General features: G+C 37.3%; 1 protein-coding gene across 1 annotated transcript in view; it reads right to left on the reverse strand.

Annotated features, from left to right (window-relative positions):
- The window catches only part of sano (CABIT domain-containing protein serrano), a 227,779-nt gene that overhangs the window by 87,051 nt on the left and 123,846 nt on the right, over nucleotides 1-16,882 (reverse strand). The window lies entirely within an intron of this gene.

Here is a 16,882-nt window from a genome sequence, read left to right on the forward strand (position 1 = left end):
GAGTGCTTTTGTCCGAAGAGACTCAACAAGTATACAGGTATCAATATTTTAAGTAGCACAACATGTATACTGGCGAGTCCGTCGATGGAAGCGGCGCCTATTCTGGATAACAAACGAAAAATTTACATGGATCAAAAATTGCCTTATCTTGGCATTTAGAGGGTTAGACTTCAGATTTACGTCTTATTTTATTTTATTTATTATCTAGGTCAACTTACAGGATCCCCATTTGCAGTTATATATATTTGATTCAACTAGAACTAAGCCTTCCTCATACGTTTAGTGACTAGAGCGCATATGATCCCAGATACGATTCTCGGTAGGGGTGTTTCTAAATGCATTACGGTGTTTCAGACTCTACCTTAAACTGTAGGCCAACGTCTCATTTGGCAAAGGTGCTGAAAACTAATCGTAAACTTCAACAAACAAAGAAATCAACTAGAACAAAATGAACTTGAGTTAAAACCCTTAAAAGGGCTGTGGATATTATAGTTAATCGAAAAAGAACATACATAGTGTGATCAAAAAATACGGTGAATAATCTTTTCCTTTTTTTTTTTTTTTAGCACCAACTGCTGGTGCTACAACCATTTGATGTAATTTGTGAGATATCCTGATCCGATGAGACATGCAGCGTCAAGTTGGGAACACGTTCTGGCTTGTCTCAGTCAGCATCCAGAGCCAAAGGTTGTGTTTACCTTGTCCGTCGCGCATCATGGATTTCGAACAACGCGTGAACATTAAGTTCCGTTTCAAGTTGCAAACAAAAGCCAAAGAAACTCACGAAATGCCGAAATGGGTCTGTGGCGATAATGTTTGAACTCTGAAGACTGTTTACAAGTGATATGTGCGATTTAAAAGCGAAATCGGTCGGTAGAAGATGAGCAACGTTCGGGACATCCATTAACTTCAAAAACAGAAGAAGACGTGAAAAAGGTGGCAAAACTGCTCGTTCAAACAGGCGAATAACTATTCGAGAGCTTATCAAAGAATTTAGCATCACGTAAGAGTCTGTACAAAGCACTTTAACCACCGATTTGCAAATGAGAAGAGTGGGTGCTAAATTCGTTTTCCGACTTTAAACTGACGAACAGGAGTTTTTTTGGTCGATAAAAATGTTGGTGTTTGTACAATCCACAGTATTATCCGGATATGGCACCATACAACTTCTAACTCTTTCCCAATATTAAAACCGTGCTTAAAGGGAAACGTTTTGACACCATTCCTGAGATTGAGAAGACCACGACAGAGCAGTTGAACACCCTTCCAAAAGAAGCCTTCCAGAAAGAAATGCTTCCAGTCATAGATTCAACGTTGGGATGAGTGCATTGCTACTTAAGGACAGTAGGACAGTACTTTGAAGGAGATTAAATCAAATTAAATCAAGTTCCATGTAAGATTACTACTTTGTTTCTAATAAAATTATTCACCGTATTTTTTGATCACACTTCTAGTACTCATAAGAACGTTCAACCACTCAAAACTAACAGCTGAAGTTGTTTATTCGACGATCAAATGACTTATAAAGAATAACTTATGTAATAATCCCTTTTACAGCTTCAGTGATAGAAAGAGACTTTAAAATTCTAAACAAATAAGTGTATGTTGCTTCAAGTACACACTAACTTAAGAATATGTTACAGAACTTTCAGTTAAGAGTCTTCATCCCGGCGAAATTCAAATGCCGCTAATTTTACAGTAATGATGTGATATCTTCAAATAGATAAAAGATAACCGAAATGTGGAACAAGAGCGCTCTAGACAATATTATTTTACATGAGATACCGTTATCACGACTCACTTATCTCCTTTCGATTTCGAGCCATTTTGAAAATCGGCATTTATTTTCGCGTTTCTAAACAGCTGAAAACGGAAAACCGCTGGGTGACTTGTGATAACGGTACCTAACGCAAAATAATATTGTCTAGAGCGATCTTGTTCCATATTTCAATTATCTTTTATCTATTTGAAGATATCACATCATTACTGTAAAATTAGCGGTATTTTAATTTCGCCGGGATGAAGACTCTTAACAAACGTGAAAGAAAGACTCATCTTTGAAACCTTCAGCTTATTATATTATGATTAGCTATTCTGCTAACTATCGCCACCTGAATCATATGCTTCAAACTGATATTATAAAACAGAGAAGGAAAATAATTAGTATGTACGTACATACGGTACATAGATGCAACACAATAGATCATCTGTTTATAGAGTCAATATTGTAAATGTGTACACTACTTTCTTCTGTAATAATTCGTTAAAAAGAAAATGAAAAGAAGTTAGTCACGTCAGCAGTTCAACTTTCCCCTATTCACTCTGATCTTTCATTTCATAAAGGTGCTTCAGTTCGAAGTGATCTAAAGCATTAATCTCAACGGAGTCTTCTGATGAAATACTTCAGTCGTGAGAGAAACCTCAGTAAAGAATGGCTCTGTCTGAAGTGTATTGGGAAATATGTCTTCCTTCTCATCGGTCGGGATTCATATGTGAGAGAGCCTATTACAGCAGGGAATATGGCACGCTTGTTGATCACCAGACCAAAACAAATCAAAAGTTTTATTATTGTGACGAAGACGTTTTATTGTTGAACTTAAAACAGTGCTTCACATCAAGCCATCTGGTTAGTAACGTTGATCTTATTTCTCTGATTTCATCATGCGTGATAACAAACTGTGTTATTTTATATTAAGCTAATTACAGCGCTACTAAAATATTCCATAAAAACATCAAATTAGATTTTGTAACGCGCGATAAGTTATTTAAGAAAATACCTAACCCGTCGTCATTCGGCAGGGCTTAACTACAAAGCACCCCCCCCCCCACACACATTTAATGCCGTTAAGAGTCGAAATATTCTTGCTAAATAATAATTGAGAAATTATCGAATAACAGACTGCAAACATATTCAATAAATTTCCAGGAATTAACTTCAAAAATGCAATACAGCTGTAAGAGAATTCGGTTAAGAGACCTATTCACTGCGAAATTAAAATACCGCTAATTTTACAGTAATTATGTGATATCTTCAAATAAATAAAAAGATAATCGAAATGTGGAACAAGAGCGCTCTAGACAATATTATTTTGCACGAGGTACTGTTATCACGAGTCACCTAGTAGCTTTCCGTTTGCAGCCATTTAGAAACGCGACAATAAATGCCAATTTTCTAAATGGCTGGAAATCGAAAGCACATAAGTGAGTCGTGATATCCATATTTCACGTAAAATAATATTGTCTAGGAAGGTCTTGTTCCACTTTTCGATTATCTTTTATCTATTTGAAGATATCACATAATTACTGTAAAATTAGCTGTATTTTAATTCCACCGTGATAAGGCCTCTTAACATAAAACCTATGACCGCAATTTGATTATTTCTAGGAAGATCTAGTTCAGGATAATGATAATATACCCCAAAAAATTCTATTTAAACTCTATATTTTATAATCAAAATAACTCCAATATATATATATATATATATATATATATATATATATATATATATATATATATATATATATATATACTTCACATTGATAACTATATGTAATTTACTTTGAAAACAACAGAATACATGTGTATCTAAATTCAATAGTAATACAATTACCGAATAACATGTAACTTTCAACATACAACATTTAACTTGATACACTAGACTTTCAATTACTTATATATATTAATGGCACATTTTGACCATTTCTCACAATACTCGATAATATCTGTAATTAAACACAATAAGGATAACTTCACTTCAATTTCGAATACGATTTATTCTAATTACAATGTTTTGATAAACTAACAGAAGCCAGACTTTAACAGTTTGATGACTAGTTCAAAAGTGGCACTATTATAGCCGTTCCTTCTTCGTTTGGTTCGAATTCTAGTTACACAGATGGCCACACTTGGCGCTACTAGTATGAACAGCGTTTTAAGAAAGATGACTTGTTTCTTTCTTTCTTTCTTTCTTTTTTATTTTTAGAATTATTATCCTCAACTCATTACAGTTTTAAATAAAGCACCCTCCTGAAATGCATCTCCAAAATTATTTTACAATACACATAAGTAACTATATTATAAAGGTAACCAAGAAAGTTCTGTCGCTTTTTGTGGAGGTCTGTGTTTAATTTCCCTCACATCCTGAGTTGAATGCGAATGGACATAAGGCGAAGGTCAGGTGATGGTGTGAGTATATCCAACACACTACGTGGTTGTGGCAGTTCAGTTACACCGTGAACTTGCGTAAGACCAGAGTGAACATGGGGCCTCCACAAAGCGTCATAAGGGCGTGTATGCTGTACGAGTTCAAACTGGAGTCAAACGCCTCTGCAGCGGGGCGAAAGATATGCCAGGACTTTGGTGAGGATATCGTGACTACGCAGAGAGTGCTGCGGTGGTTTAACAAGTTTAAGATCGGTGATGAAACAGTCGAAGACCAACCACATGCCGGAAGACCAACACATGTACAAAATGAAGATCTTCAGCAACAATTGAGGCGAACAGTGGCCAGACATGTGAGGAACTGGAACTACAATTCAGTATGGAGAAACCATTCGGTAGGAACTCCATCAACTTGCGGAGCACTACAAGTTGGGTCGATGGGTCCCACATGATTTGACTCCGGGCCAGAAGGCAACGGAGCAGACACCTGTTTTCTTTGCTGTTTCGTCTGCGGAAGGAGCCATTTCTGCACAGGATCTTGACATGTGATGAGAAGTGGATCCTGTACGAAGCTCCACGGCGCCGTCATTATTGGTTAACATACAATGAACCGCTTCCAAAACAGCCAAAACCGGCATTGCACCAGAAGAAGGTCCTCCTGTGTGTTTGGTGGACTACTCGCGGCATCGTTCATCTGCTACAAGCTGGCCAGAGTATTAATGCAACTGTGTACTGTCAGTAGTTGAACATGCTTAAGAAAAACTCAAAACTCTGAAGCCAGAACTTCTGAATCGCAAAGGGGCCCTTCTGTTACAGGACAACGCTAAGCCCCACGTTGCTAGGATGACGCGGGTCACCATTTTACTCCTTGGATGGGAAACACTATTGCATCCGCCATACTCCCGGGTCATTACACCGTCTGATTATCACCTGTTCTGTTCCTTGGACAATCACCTTAGAAGACGCCAGTTCAAATCACTAGTAGAGGTGCAAAATGCACTTGATATCTTCTTTGCTTCACGACCCACTAAGTTCTATCGCGATGGACTCCATGGCCTTCCAGAACGTTGGCAGAAGGTCGTTGATGCTGATGGGGACTATTTTTTATCTTTCAGATACGTTTTAGGTGACATATCGATGTTCAAAGATGGTGGGTGAAAAAGCGACAGAACTTTCTTGGTTATCTTTATACATCAATTAAATATTGACTCCCGAAATCCGGAATACCAAGGAAGATGGTGGTTTAGCTGGTGGACTCTTATCTACTGGGGTCTTGATTCGATATCACGTCTTGTAACTTTATGGAGGAAACTTTGCCCATGGGTGTTCCTAAATTGTTCATATGCAATTATATATTTTTTGTTATTTCTTTATTTTAGTCTAGGCAGTATACACGTGGAACGTTAACTCAAATTTTCATCTTGTTTCTTCAGAAGAACCAACCAATGTACAATCAGTGACAAAAGTCTTTTCGGTCTGATGAAATTAATTTCGTAAATAACTTCAGAATGGAAGGAGAATTCGAGTACAGTTTTCAGTAAAGTAAAAAATAACGTAATTTTCTGTACGCTACAGCCTTGTAACTCAGTGAAACTGCGTACATTTCACTGTCATTCCCAAAATAAATTTTACCAAACGGAAAGTAGTTATGTCGCTGACTGTACTTGAGATTCAGAGTTAACTTAGTTAAAAATGAAATAAAATCTTTAAGTTTTACGTCTCACGATTACGCCGGCTAGGCTAAAGGCATATGGGCGCCCAAGGAAAATTTTCTAGGGGGCCCAAATCCCTAATTGCTATATTACGTTTCGTATCTTTTTAAATTTGTATTAAGAAATGTTAAGAAATTTAATACATTTTCGTGAGCCAAAGAGGTGGCTTGGGTCCCACCCTGGTCTCCCCTTCGGGCGCCCATGGTTAAAGGAGACGGTGATGATGAGAAATGAAGGAAATTGTAAAATGAAGGAAGTTGGAGGGAACGGGAAAACCTCGAGAAACCCCCACCACCACACAGTGTTTGTCCACTACAAGGTTCACTTGACGCCAGCTGAGATCAAACCAAGGACCTCAGGCACCAAAGGTGAACGTTCTACCACTGATCCATCGTGGTCCCTAACTTACTTCGTTAAAAGTACGATAAACGTGTTCATACATTTCTTGACACTGAATTTAAGCTGTTACGATAAACTTTCAAAATATTTGCAAGGAAATAAATTCTTAAGAAATAATTACATTTGAGAGAGACACAGGTCAGACATCTCCGTCACGATAGGGCAACCTCGTCGTAATCCCAATACTTTTATAAAGAAAGGACCGTAACATAGTTTGAGCAATAGCATTTATCAGATAATAATAGTTTCGAACGGAACTGTGGCCTCATGATGCAGGCGAGAAGTATATCTATTTTGTTGCATTTTCCAAAGAGAAAACAAAAGATAGTGGCAAGAAAAGAATATTTATGTATGAATGCAACTCCGTTAATCATTCATTCATCTATCCGAGGCATCCATCACTTCATTCTTCGCCGCCTGAGCTTTTTTTTTTCTTTCTTTCTTTTATTTTCGTAAGCAACTAAGGCGTCCCAACAGCGGAACAGATTATGTATTCATAACGGATTCCCTTTCCACGGCAATTGCAACGCTTGATCATGTAGCATCCTCGAAAGAATCGACCTCATAACTGCTTTCGACTCTCGACAAATCATTGGTGTCTCTTCGGAAGAGAATCCATCGTAATCACATGTGACTGAGTGAGGAGAGTGTACTGTCAGGAATAATCGCCCAGAGCACTCAACAGCCAGCACCGTAATTCTTTTGTCAGTTCTACAACTGTTGATGTACTTTGCTCTTCGCCCCTGAAAAAGAGTTGACCCTCAGGTGTAATGCAGTTTCAATACACTTACAGAGTGAGTAGAATAACTTTTTTTTTCTTCTTTTTGCGGAAGAAGTATGTTGAAGAAGGTTATTCAATGTTATGTTGGAATGTCATTTATTCGTCCATCAAAGCAAGTATTAACCAAACATTCTTTCGCTTTCAATAACAACAGAGTTCTTTGTGTGAACTTTTCATCATCAAAAGCATTATAAAATCTGAGTCCACTGCTGAAAGTTAATCCTGATTTTTGTACTTTTCAGAATGGTGTGGAAATAAATAAATAAATAAATAAATAAATAAAAGTAATACTAAAAGTGTTTTGCCTAATTACCAGGGTAAGTCAAAAATTATCCGTAAGGTAGCCATAACGTTTCTTATATTGTCCATACTGACCTCTGTTCTCGTTTATTTTATTGTTGTGCTATTGTGGTCATGGTATGAAAGATGGATCCGAATTCCTCCATTTGTCTTTCTTTTGTTGCAGATAGATCATGGCCGCTCCATTAGAAGTTTGCACCAAAGAGGAACAACGATTACTGATCCGGATTTTGTGATCAGGAGCCGCAATCCATCAAAGACTTTCGGCACAATACGAAAACAGTATCTTGCCGCAACGGAGCGTCTGATAATGGATTGAAAAAATCAAAAATGATCACATAAATGTTACGCATAAGAAAGAAGCTGGATCAGCATCTGCGCAAGGATCTTATAAAATAGAGGATCTGCCCTTAACAACAAAATCTTGAAGCCATACGTCACTGTTTGGCCACCTCTACTCTGCCCACTCCGCCCAACGCAATGTTTTGAGCCAACAACCATGGCGGAAACGAAAGTAGCCAATCAGACGATGGCGGAAACGAGAGTAGCCAATCAGACGTGCCGATGCTCGTTTTTTTTTTGTTTTGTTTTTTGGGGGGGCTTCATCGATTTAATAGGATGACGATACATATGGGCAGATCCTCTATTTATAACATCCTTGCATCTACGGCTGAGCGTGCACGTGACATGGTTCTGTTAGAGATATGAGTGACTATTGACTATTGTAACGAAAGTCTTTGATGGATTACGGTCCCTGATACACCTTCCAGTCCAGACCACAAAAACCGCATCACTGCTCCTTGTCCCTCTTTGAAGCAAACTTGTAATGGAGCGGCCATGATCTATCTCCAACAAAAGGGAGACAAATGGAAGAATTAGAATCAAACTTTCATAGCATGACCACAACAGCATAACAATAAAATAAACGAGGACAGAAGTCAATATGAACAAAGTAAGAAAAGTTATGTCAAAATTGCGATAATTTTTGACTTACCCTCGTATTTAGAACTTAGAAAATACTAGCCGAAATGCTCGTTCATCACAAGATGAGAATAAATTTTATAGAAAGTATTTGAACACCCCTTCCCCTTAGGATACGTTTCAATGAAAGTATTAATATGTATACATATATATATATATATATATATATATATATATATATATATATATATATATATATATATATATATATATATATGAGATCTCTCACCAGCTTCGAAAACTATGGATTTTGACAGTAATATCGGTCGTTTGTCGATAATTTTTTACATGGTACGCCGTTTTTTACCTCCTCTCTTCTCCCTCTTTCACTCTTGATGCCGATGGGGTTGATCTTGGTCTCACTATTCATCTCAGCGACCACGAAAACTACGGAATGGACACTAATATCGGTCTTTTCGATTATCTTATCATGTGTGAAAGGCACACCTTTCCCAAGTGCAATTTGATAATAATATGCAATTTTATTATTTTTCAATATGCAAATCTTACCTATTTACATATTGATATTTGAATTTTGCATTTAACGTATTGATATTTCTTTTATTTGATATATAATTAAATAGATGAATTTCCAAATGCTCTTGGAATTGCCGTACTTATATAAATATATTACCCTTACGCGCCCTCATTCATTTAAAGTAAATGTAAAATTTCATTTCATAAAGTGATTACTTTGGCATCTAGAAGGACTGTTGTGCTTCTCGCCTGAGAGTGGACGATGCCACCCAGCCGAAAAAGAATTCAACCTAATAATCACTTTCAAGTGATAACAGGTGTATTTAGATGTGCTATGTTAGTCTATATGAGTATTTTTACATGTTTTCTATAATATTTTTATTTTTTTAAACATATAACTAAATATAATCAGAAAATTCAGTGCCTAGTTCAAATTTTTAAAAAAAACAAATAACCGGACTTCTACAAACAATAAAAAAAAGTTTTTCAAATAGATAGAAGTGAGTATATTGAGTATATATATATATATATCAATTAGTATAGAACTTCTGTATGTGCAGTGACTTACTTAGAAGTGACATTATAATAACGCAAGGAAGAAAAGCCTGAAGTTTTCCACAAGATTCTTTTTAAGAAAGCGTGAAAGAAACCAACGGACAAACAGCGTCCCTTTCCGAAATAGGATATCTGGAATGGAGTCGCGGGGGAGAGAGAGAGCGACAGTTTTGAGATGACTGGAGGGAGAAACGAGGAGCAGTTGGTGTGTTTTTGTTTGAAGTGTGAAGAGGGTGGTCTTCTCAGACAAAACTGACCAGGAGACTATAGTGGAAAGTTAACTGGCAATGCAACTTCAGAAAACTGGTGATAATGCCTGTGTTCTCGGAGGCAAAGTTTGTGTGTGTTTTTTTTAAAAAACTATGAATATTTCAAGACATAAAAATAAGTAATTAGACAACAAACAGTGTTACTAGTCGCAGAGCATCAGTTAGTATTTCTGCAGAAACTAGACTCATCACAGACTTAAAAAAAATATTTCTAAATAAAATAAAAAGTCTAATATGTGTGATAAAATCGAAAATAAGTGTGTTTAGCTGAACAAATACTCTACTCCATAAACTGTCAGGTTATAGGAACTTCCATTTATATTTCTTTGAGACACTGGAAGAAGGATAATGTCCAACATTTCAATTTATAGTGCGCACGAACAGTAAAAAAAAAAATTTGTTTTGTTGTGTGATCACAAGTGAATAATAAACATTAGTTTCAGATAGAAGACGTTTGTAGGGCATTTCTAAATCATATTGGTTTATAAACAAGAATAAAAGTGATTTTGTAGTCATTCACAGGAAAGAGGATTACTATTATTATTATTATTTCTTTTTCTTGAATCCTTTTCATCAGGCTGTGTGGTAAGTACAGTTTTTATCCTGTATTGTCTCTCTTTCAGGATGGGAGGTGTGATTTCCTTCCGGGAATCAAAGTAATTAATAATATAAATTTGTCTGATGGTGGAAGACATCCATATATACAGTGGGCAGTAGTAAGCCATGTATTTGGAAGAAGTCACTGACGGGGCAAGTGACCATAAAAAAAGAACCCACTAGTTCGCAAGCTAGGGAATGTGAATATACACAACAATTTTAAATATTGATATATTCTATCAACATTTTCTAGTTATTAATATCACTTACATTTGATATGTAATTTTTATTTCATTTATTATTTCGGAAGAATTTTTTTTTGGTTAAAAAAATCGCATTCCCTAAACACAGTTCCTTTTGGCACTTCCCTCAAATAATGTGGGGTTGTGTAAGCTTGCGTTACACAAAAAATTTTGGCGCCCAGCGTGGGGCTAACAAAAATCCATCAGACACTGTTTTGGCCTAAGTTTTCGGGATTATGAATATCATTCCAAATTCAATTCCAAGAGCATGAGAAATTATTCTAGTATGTTTTGATGGTTTGCATTTACTCTAAATTGTTGTAGTGTATTTTCATGCTTTTGTTTATTGAAAAATGTATTGTTTTGAATGTTTGCCTGTGTTCAGTGGAAATTGTTGCATTTATGTCATGTGTCGAAGCTATTGAACTCGAGTAGAGTTTAAGGGGGGAGAGAAAAAGTTTTACAAGTACATGTTAAAAAAAGTGTTTTCTTTTAGAGTACTAGAGTTTATCTTATATCTATTCGTATGGTAATAACTAGGTTGCAGTTGAAGAAAATGGAGGGAAAAGTATCAAATCTAGACGACGCGCAGCATGTCAGTCCCGAGGGGGAAGAATATTTCGAAAACACAACTAATGCAGAAAGTACAGTTAGCAATGTTAGTATTGCGGGAAATAGAGAAAAGGAAACGGGAAATACGGAGTCACGATCGGAAGAATCGAATACCGCCACCATGAATCAGATATTAGGCCTATTGCTTGAAATGAAAAATTCATTGGTAAAAGTAGAACCTCAGTTGCAAACGACTAGTACAGATTTAGAGAGTAAATTGCGTGACTCTAACAAAAATTTGGAAAATAAATTACAAGAATCCTTAGAGAATACTACTCGACAATTACAGGATGACCTTAGGAATTCATTGAATGACGTGCATGAGAGATTAGAGTTATCCAATTGCGAGTTGAAAACCTCATTGGAAAATTCGATTAAAGAAATTAGGTCAGAATTTAATACTAAGTTAGGTAATCTAGATGAGCGGACTACCGATTTACAGACCAGGCTAGAGCGTTCACGAATCGAATTTGACCACCGAGTAGACCAGCTTACCATTGGTCAGGACGAGTTACGCGATGAGCTCAGAAATGAAATTCTGACTGCCCAGGCAACAGTATCAGAACAATTAGGAGAAAAGATAAATGATATGGAAGAAGGTATGAATAATAGAATGAGAGATATTGCTTCCAAGACGCAAGACTCGATAGATGCACTGTATACTAACGTCGATAATAATATGTCGAAATTTCAGGAAACACTTCGTAAGGAAACTGAAGTTTTAATTGCTACAAAGCTTGGTCCGGGTACGAGCAGTTCCGTGTCACAACCTGTGACATCACCGACACCGAGAAATGAGTCAGTTCCGTCAAGCTCTAGAACTGTGCCTGAAAATGTATTTCCTTCACTTGTAACTCCGCCACCAGCATCACCGGTCACACAGACTGACAGCAATCTAGTCCAACTTACATCAGTCATGTCCTCGTTTATGCACAGAGACTTAAGTTTACCTGTATACAAAGGCATGGAAGATGAGGCTCAAACTTATGGTTTTATGATTGATTTGGATAATTATTTTGAATTAACAGGTGTAGCTCCAGAATTACGTTTGTCTTTTATACCAAGAACTCTCAAGGGCTCTGCATTGTGTTGGTTTAAGGTAATGCAGAACAAAATAACCACATATGAAGAGTTTATTACCCAATTCAAATCTACGTACTTGAATCATGAGAGGCTGGCAACACTGAGGGCAAATATACTTACCAGCCATTATGATCCAAAAGTCAACAAGCAGCACACCTCTGATTACTTGTTGACTCTATTACATCAAAATTCTGTGCTGGATCCTCCAATGGATGAAGAAACTTTACTGAAGGTTCTTCCAAGACAATTACCTCAGTGGATGTTTCGTATAGTGGTGGCAGCTAAACCAAAAAGGATATCTGAGATGCTTGCTGTAGTAAACGAAATCCAAACCAGCTATCGAGAACGTGACAGCTACCAGTCAAAGAAGAGTCTAAATATGATGCAAGTAACTCGTGAGAACCGAAATCAAAAGAAACCACATCGGTATGAAAGAAATGATAGACACAATCAGAGACCCTACACTCGAAACAGCAATAGGAGACTAGAACGAAATGAAACACATACGCAAAATTCTGAGGCCAGTACCAGTAACCGTGGACGTACTGTAAGAAACCATAATATTAGTAGCAATCACAATGGACATTCCAATAGAAATTCTCAGCGCGGTTCGAGAGGAAATCAGCGTATAAATAGGTTTAGGGGTCAAAATAATAGAGGAGACTACAGCGATGAAGAACAGATTCAGTTACTCGAAACATATGACTCACAGGGTGAGTCTCAGGCAGGTCAAGTGTATGGAAATAGCGGAAATTCCAGCAGTAGCTCTTCCAACAATCAGTGAGGAAGAAGAGCACACGCTTGGGAACAGCAGGATACGGATGTACAGAGTATTTCACATAATGTCCAGCTGGCAAACTACTCATCCCAGGGTGTGCTAGAAAAAACAAATGAGGGTGTCAATAGTTACGAAACGTCTATAAAAGAGGTAGAGTCCACGTTAGATGAAAGTTGTATAAAATGTAATATGTGTGAACAAATAAAGAACAAGAGACATTTTGAATCATCATGTAGTTCGGAACAAAATAATCTTCATTTAATATTAAGAAGTGGAAAGAGAGTCCCCTTGAATAAAGAAACTTTTGACCATGTTAATGGAATTTTCGACCAACTTTTAGATACAAGAGATGAACCAGTAGCAAGAAATAACATTATAACTTTGCCAGAAATTAACGTGTTAATCTTTGCTCACTCAGTTAATGCACTATTGGATTCTGGGTCTTCGATTTCAGCTATCAGTGAGAAGCTATGGGACACTGTGAGGAACTGTGTTCCACCACCTGCGTATTTAAAGGCAAACAATATGAAAGTTACCTCAGCATTTGGTAAGAAAATTGCAGTAATAAAAGGACAAACGATGCTAGAAATCACCATTAATGGGAAAACATTTCAGACTGTAGGGATAATAGTAAGTGGTCTAAATAGAGATCTTATTATTGGCTCTCAATTTTTCGCAGAATCAAGTGCCATCTTGGATTATGGGAGAGGCGTGCTAGTTTTGCAGCGACCCTATGAAGTCGAAGTTAGCTTCAAAGACGTGGAAATTGATAATCATGATCTTGTATTACGCAATATCGAAGAAGTTCTCGACGGTGGTAACGTTCAAGATACAGGCCAATTTCATGATGATATGTATGCTTTAGAAAGACATACAGAAACTAAAAATGTGGCCCTGAGTATGTTTGGGGACAGGTCAAGCGAAAGCACCCCAGTACAAAGATTGGATGTAAGGAAATTCCCAACCGCCTCTGAGTTGGAGACTATTGTCTTGACACCGTCTGACTGGCTTAGAGTCGAGACGAAGGCCACCGACGATGATATAATTAACCACGTTGATGCATATGAAAATTTGTCAAAATCTCAGAAGTCCAAGCTAGCATCTCTCCTCGTAAAACATAAAGAGATATTTGACGAAAAGCCTGGATGTATAAAAGGTTATGAACACAAGATCGAATTAACTGAATACACTCCTATAAAGTCGAAAATGTACCCATTTCCTGTAAAATTCAAAAACCAGGTTAAGAATGAAATTAACAGGTGGTTAGCTTGGGGCATTATAAAAAAATGTCCCAGCTCCTTTAGTAATCCGTTAGTATGTGTTCCTAAATCCAATGGTAAGGTAAGAGAATGTATCGATGGGAGGAAACTTGGAGAAATTATGCGGGGAGAAACAGACCAGCCTGTCCCTCCTCTCGATCTTTTACAGGAACTGAGTGATAAGTTCATGTTTAGCAAAATAGATCTTGTAGAATTTTTTGTTCAGGTCCGTGTCAGAGAACAAGATCAGAAATACCTGGGTTTCGTACATGAAGGTATTTCGTATTGCTTTGTTAAATTGCCGTTTGGAACAAAGACTAGTTTATCCTCGTGTATAAGAGCACTAGATCAAGTGCTCGGTGACGAAGTCAAACAGTACTGCAATAGTTACGTGGATGACACCCTTATCGCTTCTACAAGCTTCGAAGAACACCTGATGCACCTTGACAAGGTGTTAACTTTGTTAAGAAAGGGTGGAGTGACACTAAGGCTAAAGAAATGTGAGTTTGCACGCACTAAGATAAAAATATTGGGATATGAGTTATCACAGGAAGGGATTGGTAAGGATAAAACGAAAATACAGAAAGTAATAGATTTTCGTGCACCTCGTAACGTTAAAGAATTGAGGAAATTAATTGGTTATCTTGGTTACTACCGATGTTTCAGTAACAAATACTCTGAAGTCCTATATCCACTTTTCCAATTATTAAAGAAAGGTGTCAAATACAAGTGGACAGCCTGCCACCAAACTGCACTTGACAAAATTAAGGAAATATTTGAAGAGGAAGTTGTTCTTAAGAAACCTATGCAAGACAGAGAGATGATTTTAGAGGTTGATGCATCTGATCGGGCTTGTTCAAGCCTGTTGTACCAAATCGATGACAATGGTGACACACATGTCATAGGGATGTCATCCCGAGTGTTCTCTGGGCCACAGAAAAACTATACAATAACGGAGAAAGAATTTGCGGCACTAATTGAAGGTGTGTCAAAGTTCAAACAATACTTGATAGGCAGGCGTTTTCGGATACGATCTGATCATCATGCTCTCAAATTTATACTTCTATGCAGGCTCACGAACCAACGTATTACGCGTTGGGTTCTCGCTTTAGCAAATTTAGATTTCATATTTGAACACGTTCCTTCAAACGGCAACAAGGCTGATTTCCATTCAAGATATCCGCCTAGTGAAGATCTCGATGTAGAGATTGACTCAAAACCTATCTTGAAAGAAACATTAATGGGAATACTGGAAGAGGTACCATGTGAATTAAGAAATTTAATTTCAATTTTACCTGAAATGCAGACGTCTGATCCCTTCTATGGAAAACTGAAGAAGGCCGTTGAAGGTAAAGAAATATCCAGAAAAGTAAAAGGAAGAGCGCATACATACGAAGTTTTGAATGGGAGGTTTTGTAAGCGAGATAATAATGGAGTGCGAATATGCATTCCTGAAGTGATGGTGAAACCTCTTCTAAACTTTTATCACGATGAACGTGGCCATCTTTCAGCGAGTAAGCTTGTACCACAACTGTCTGAATGCTATGTATGGCCAAAGATGAGGCAAACTATAAGAAAATACTGTGGAACATGCCAGATATGTCAGCGGGCGAATCCCCCTGCATGCTATACAAGTGGCCCATTAAATCCACTAGTCCCAAATAAGAAAGGTGTTTTCCTCTGTGCCGATTTCTGTGGGCCTTTGGTGACAGGAATTGGAGGCGTGAAGTACATTTTAGTATTCTTAGATGCCTTTTCTAAATTAGTGGGACTACGCGTGCAAGCGAGCAACTACAGAGACTACCCTTGTGAAATTAAAAGAATTTTTGAAGCTATGCCCGAATGCCGAATTCCTACTGACGGACAGAGGTTCACAGTTTACCTTGGAGAGGTGGAAGAGAGAAATGACGTCATTAGGCCTAAAACACTTAATGAGCACACCTTATTATCCACAGGGTGAGATGGCAGAAACAGCTGTGAAGAGTACAGTACGCATGTTGCGAAAATACTGTTACACCACTCAGAAGTCTTGGCCAAAATACTTGAATAAAGTAGAAAGATGTCTCAATTCTGCAAAACATCTGAGCACTCAACTATCTCCTTATGAGGTTCACTTGGGAGTTTCTTCGACCAGCGAAGTCGCCAAGTTATTTGAAGTTCCGGAGGTTGAAAGACCAACAAATGCTGAGTACTTTGTGGAACTCGCACATAGAAACCTGAAGAAGAAGGCAATGGCCAGGAAGAAATATTTCGATGCACACCAAAAAACTGTACAATATGAAATAGGAGAATTGGTTCTGGTACGAGTTTTTCCAAAGTCTGATGCATTTGCAGGCGTGTCAAAGAAATTAATGTTGTTATATTCAGGCCCTTGGAAAGTAATCAGCAGAACAGATACGAATGTGTACACTTTAATGAATCCTAATAAAGAACAGGAAACTATCAAAAGAAATGCATACCTGTTGAAGAAGTACAATCAACGAGATGTACAAGAAAAGAAAGCAGATGAAAATTAAGAAACATATGGAAATGGAAAGATAGTAATAGGTAAAAAGGAACTGTTACTCTTGTCTAAGTAGTATTTTTGTATATATGTTCATTAAGTAGTAAAAAAAAAATTCAGTTACATAAATCAATGGTTGATATATTCATTTAGGTATCTAATTTGTAAGCTA

This window comes from Thermobia domestica, chromosome 1 (assembly GCF_964235325.1).
Source record: "Thermobia domestica chromosome 1, izTheDome1.hap1.1, whole genome shotgun sequence".
Taxonomy (NCBI): domain Eukaryota; kingdom Metazoa; phylum Arthropoda; class Insecta; order Zygentoma; family Lepismatidae; genus Thermobia; species Thermobia domestica.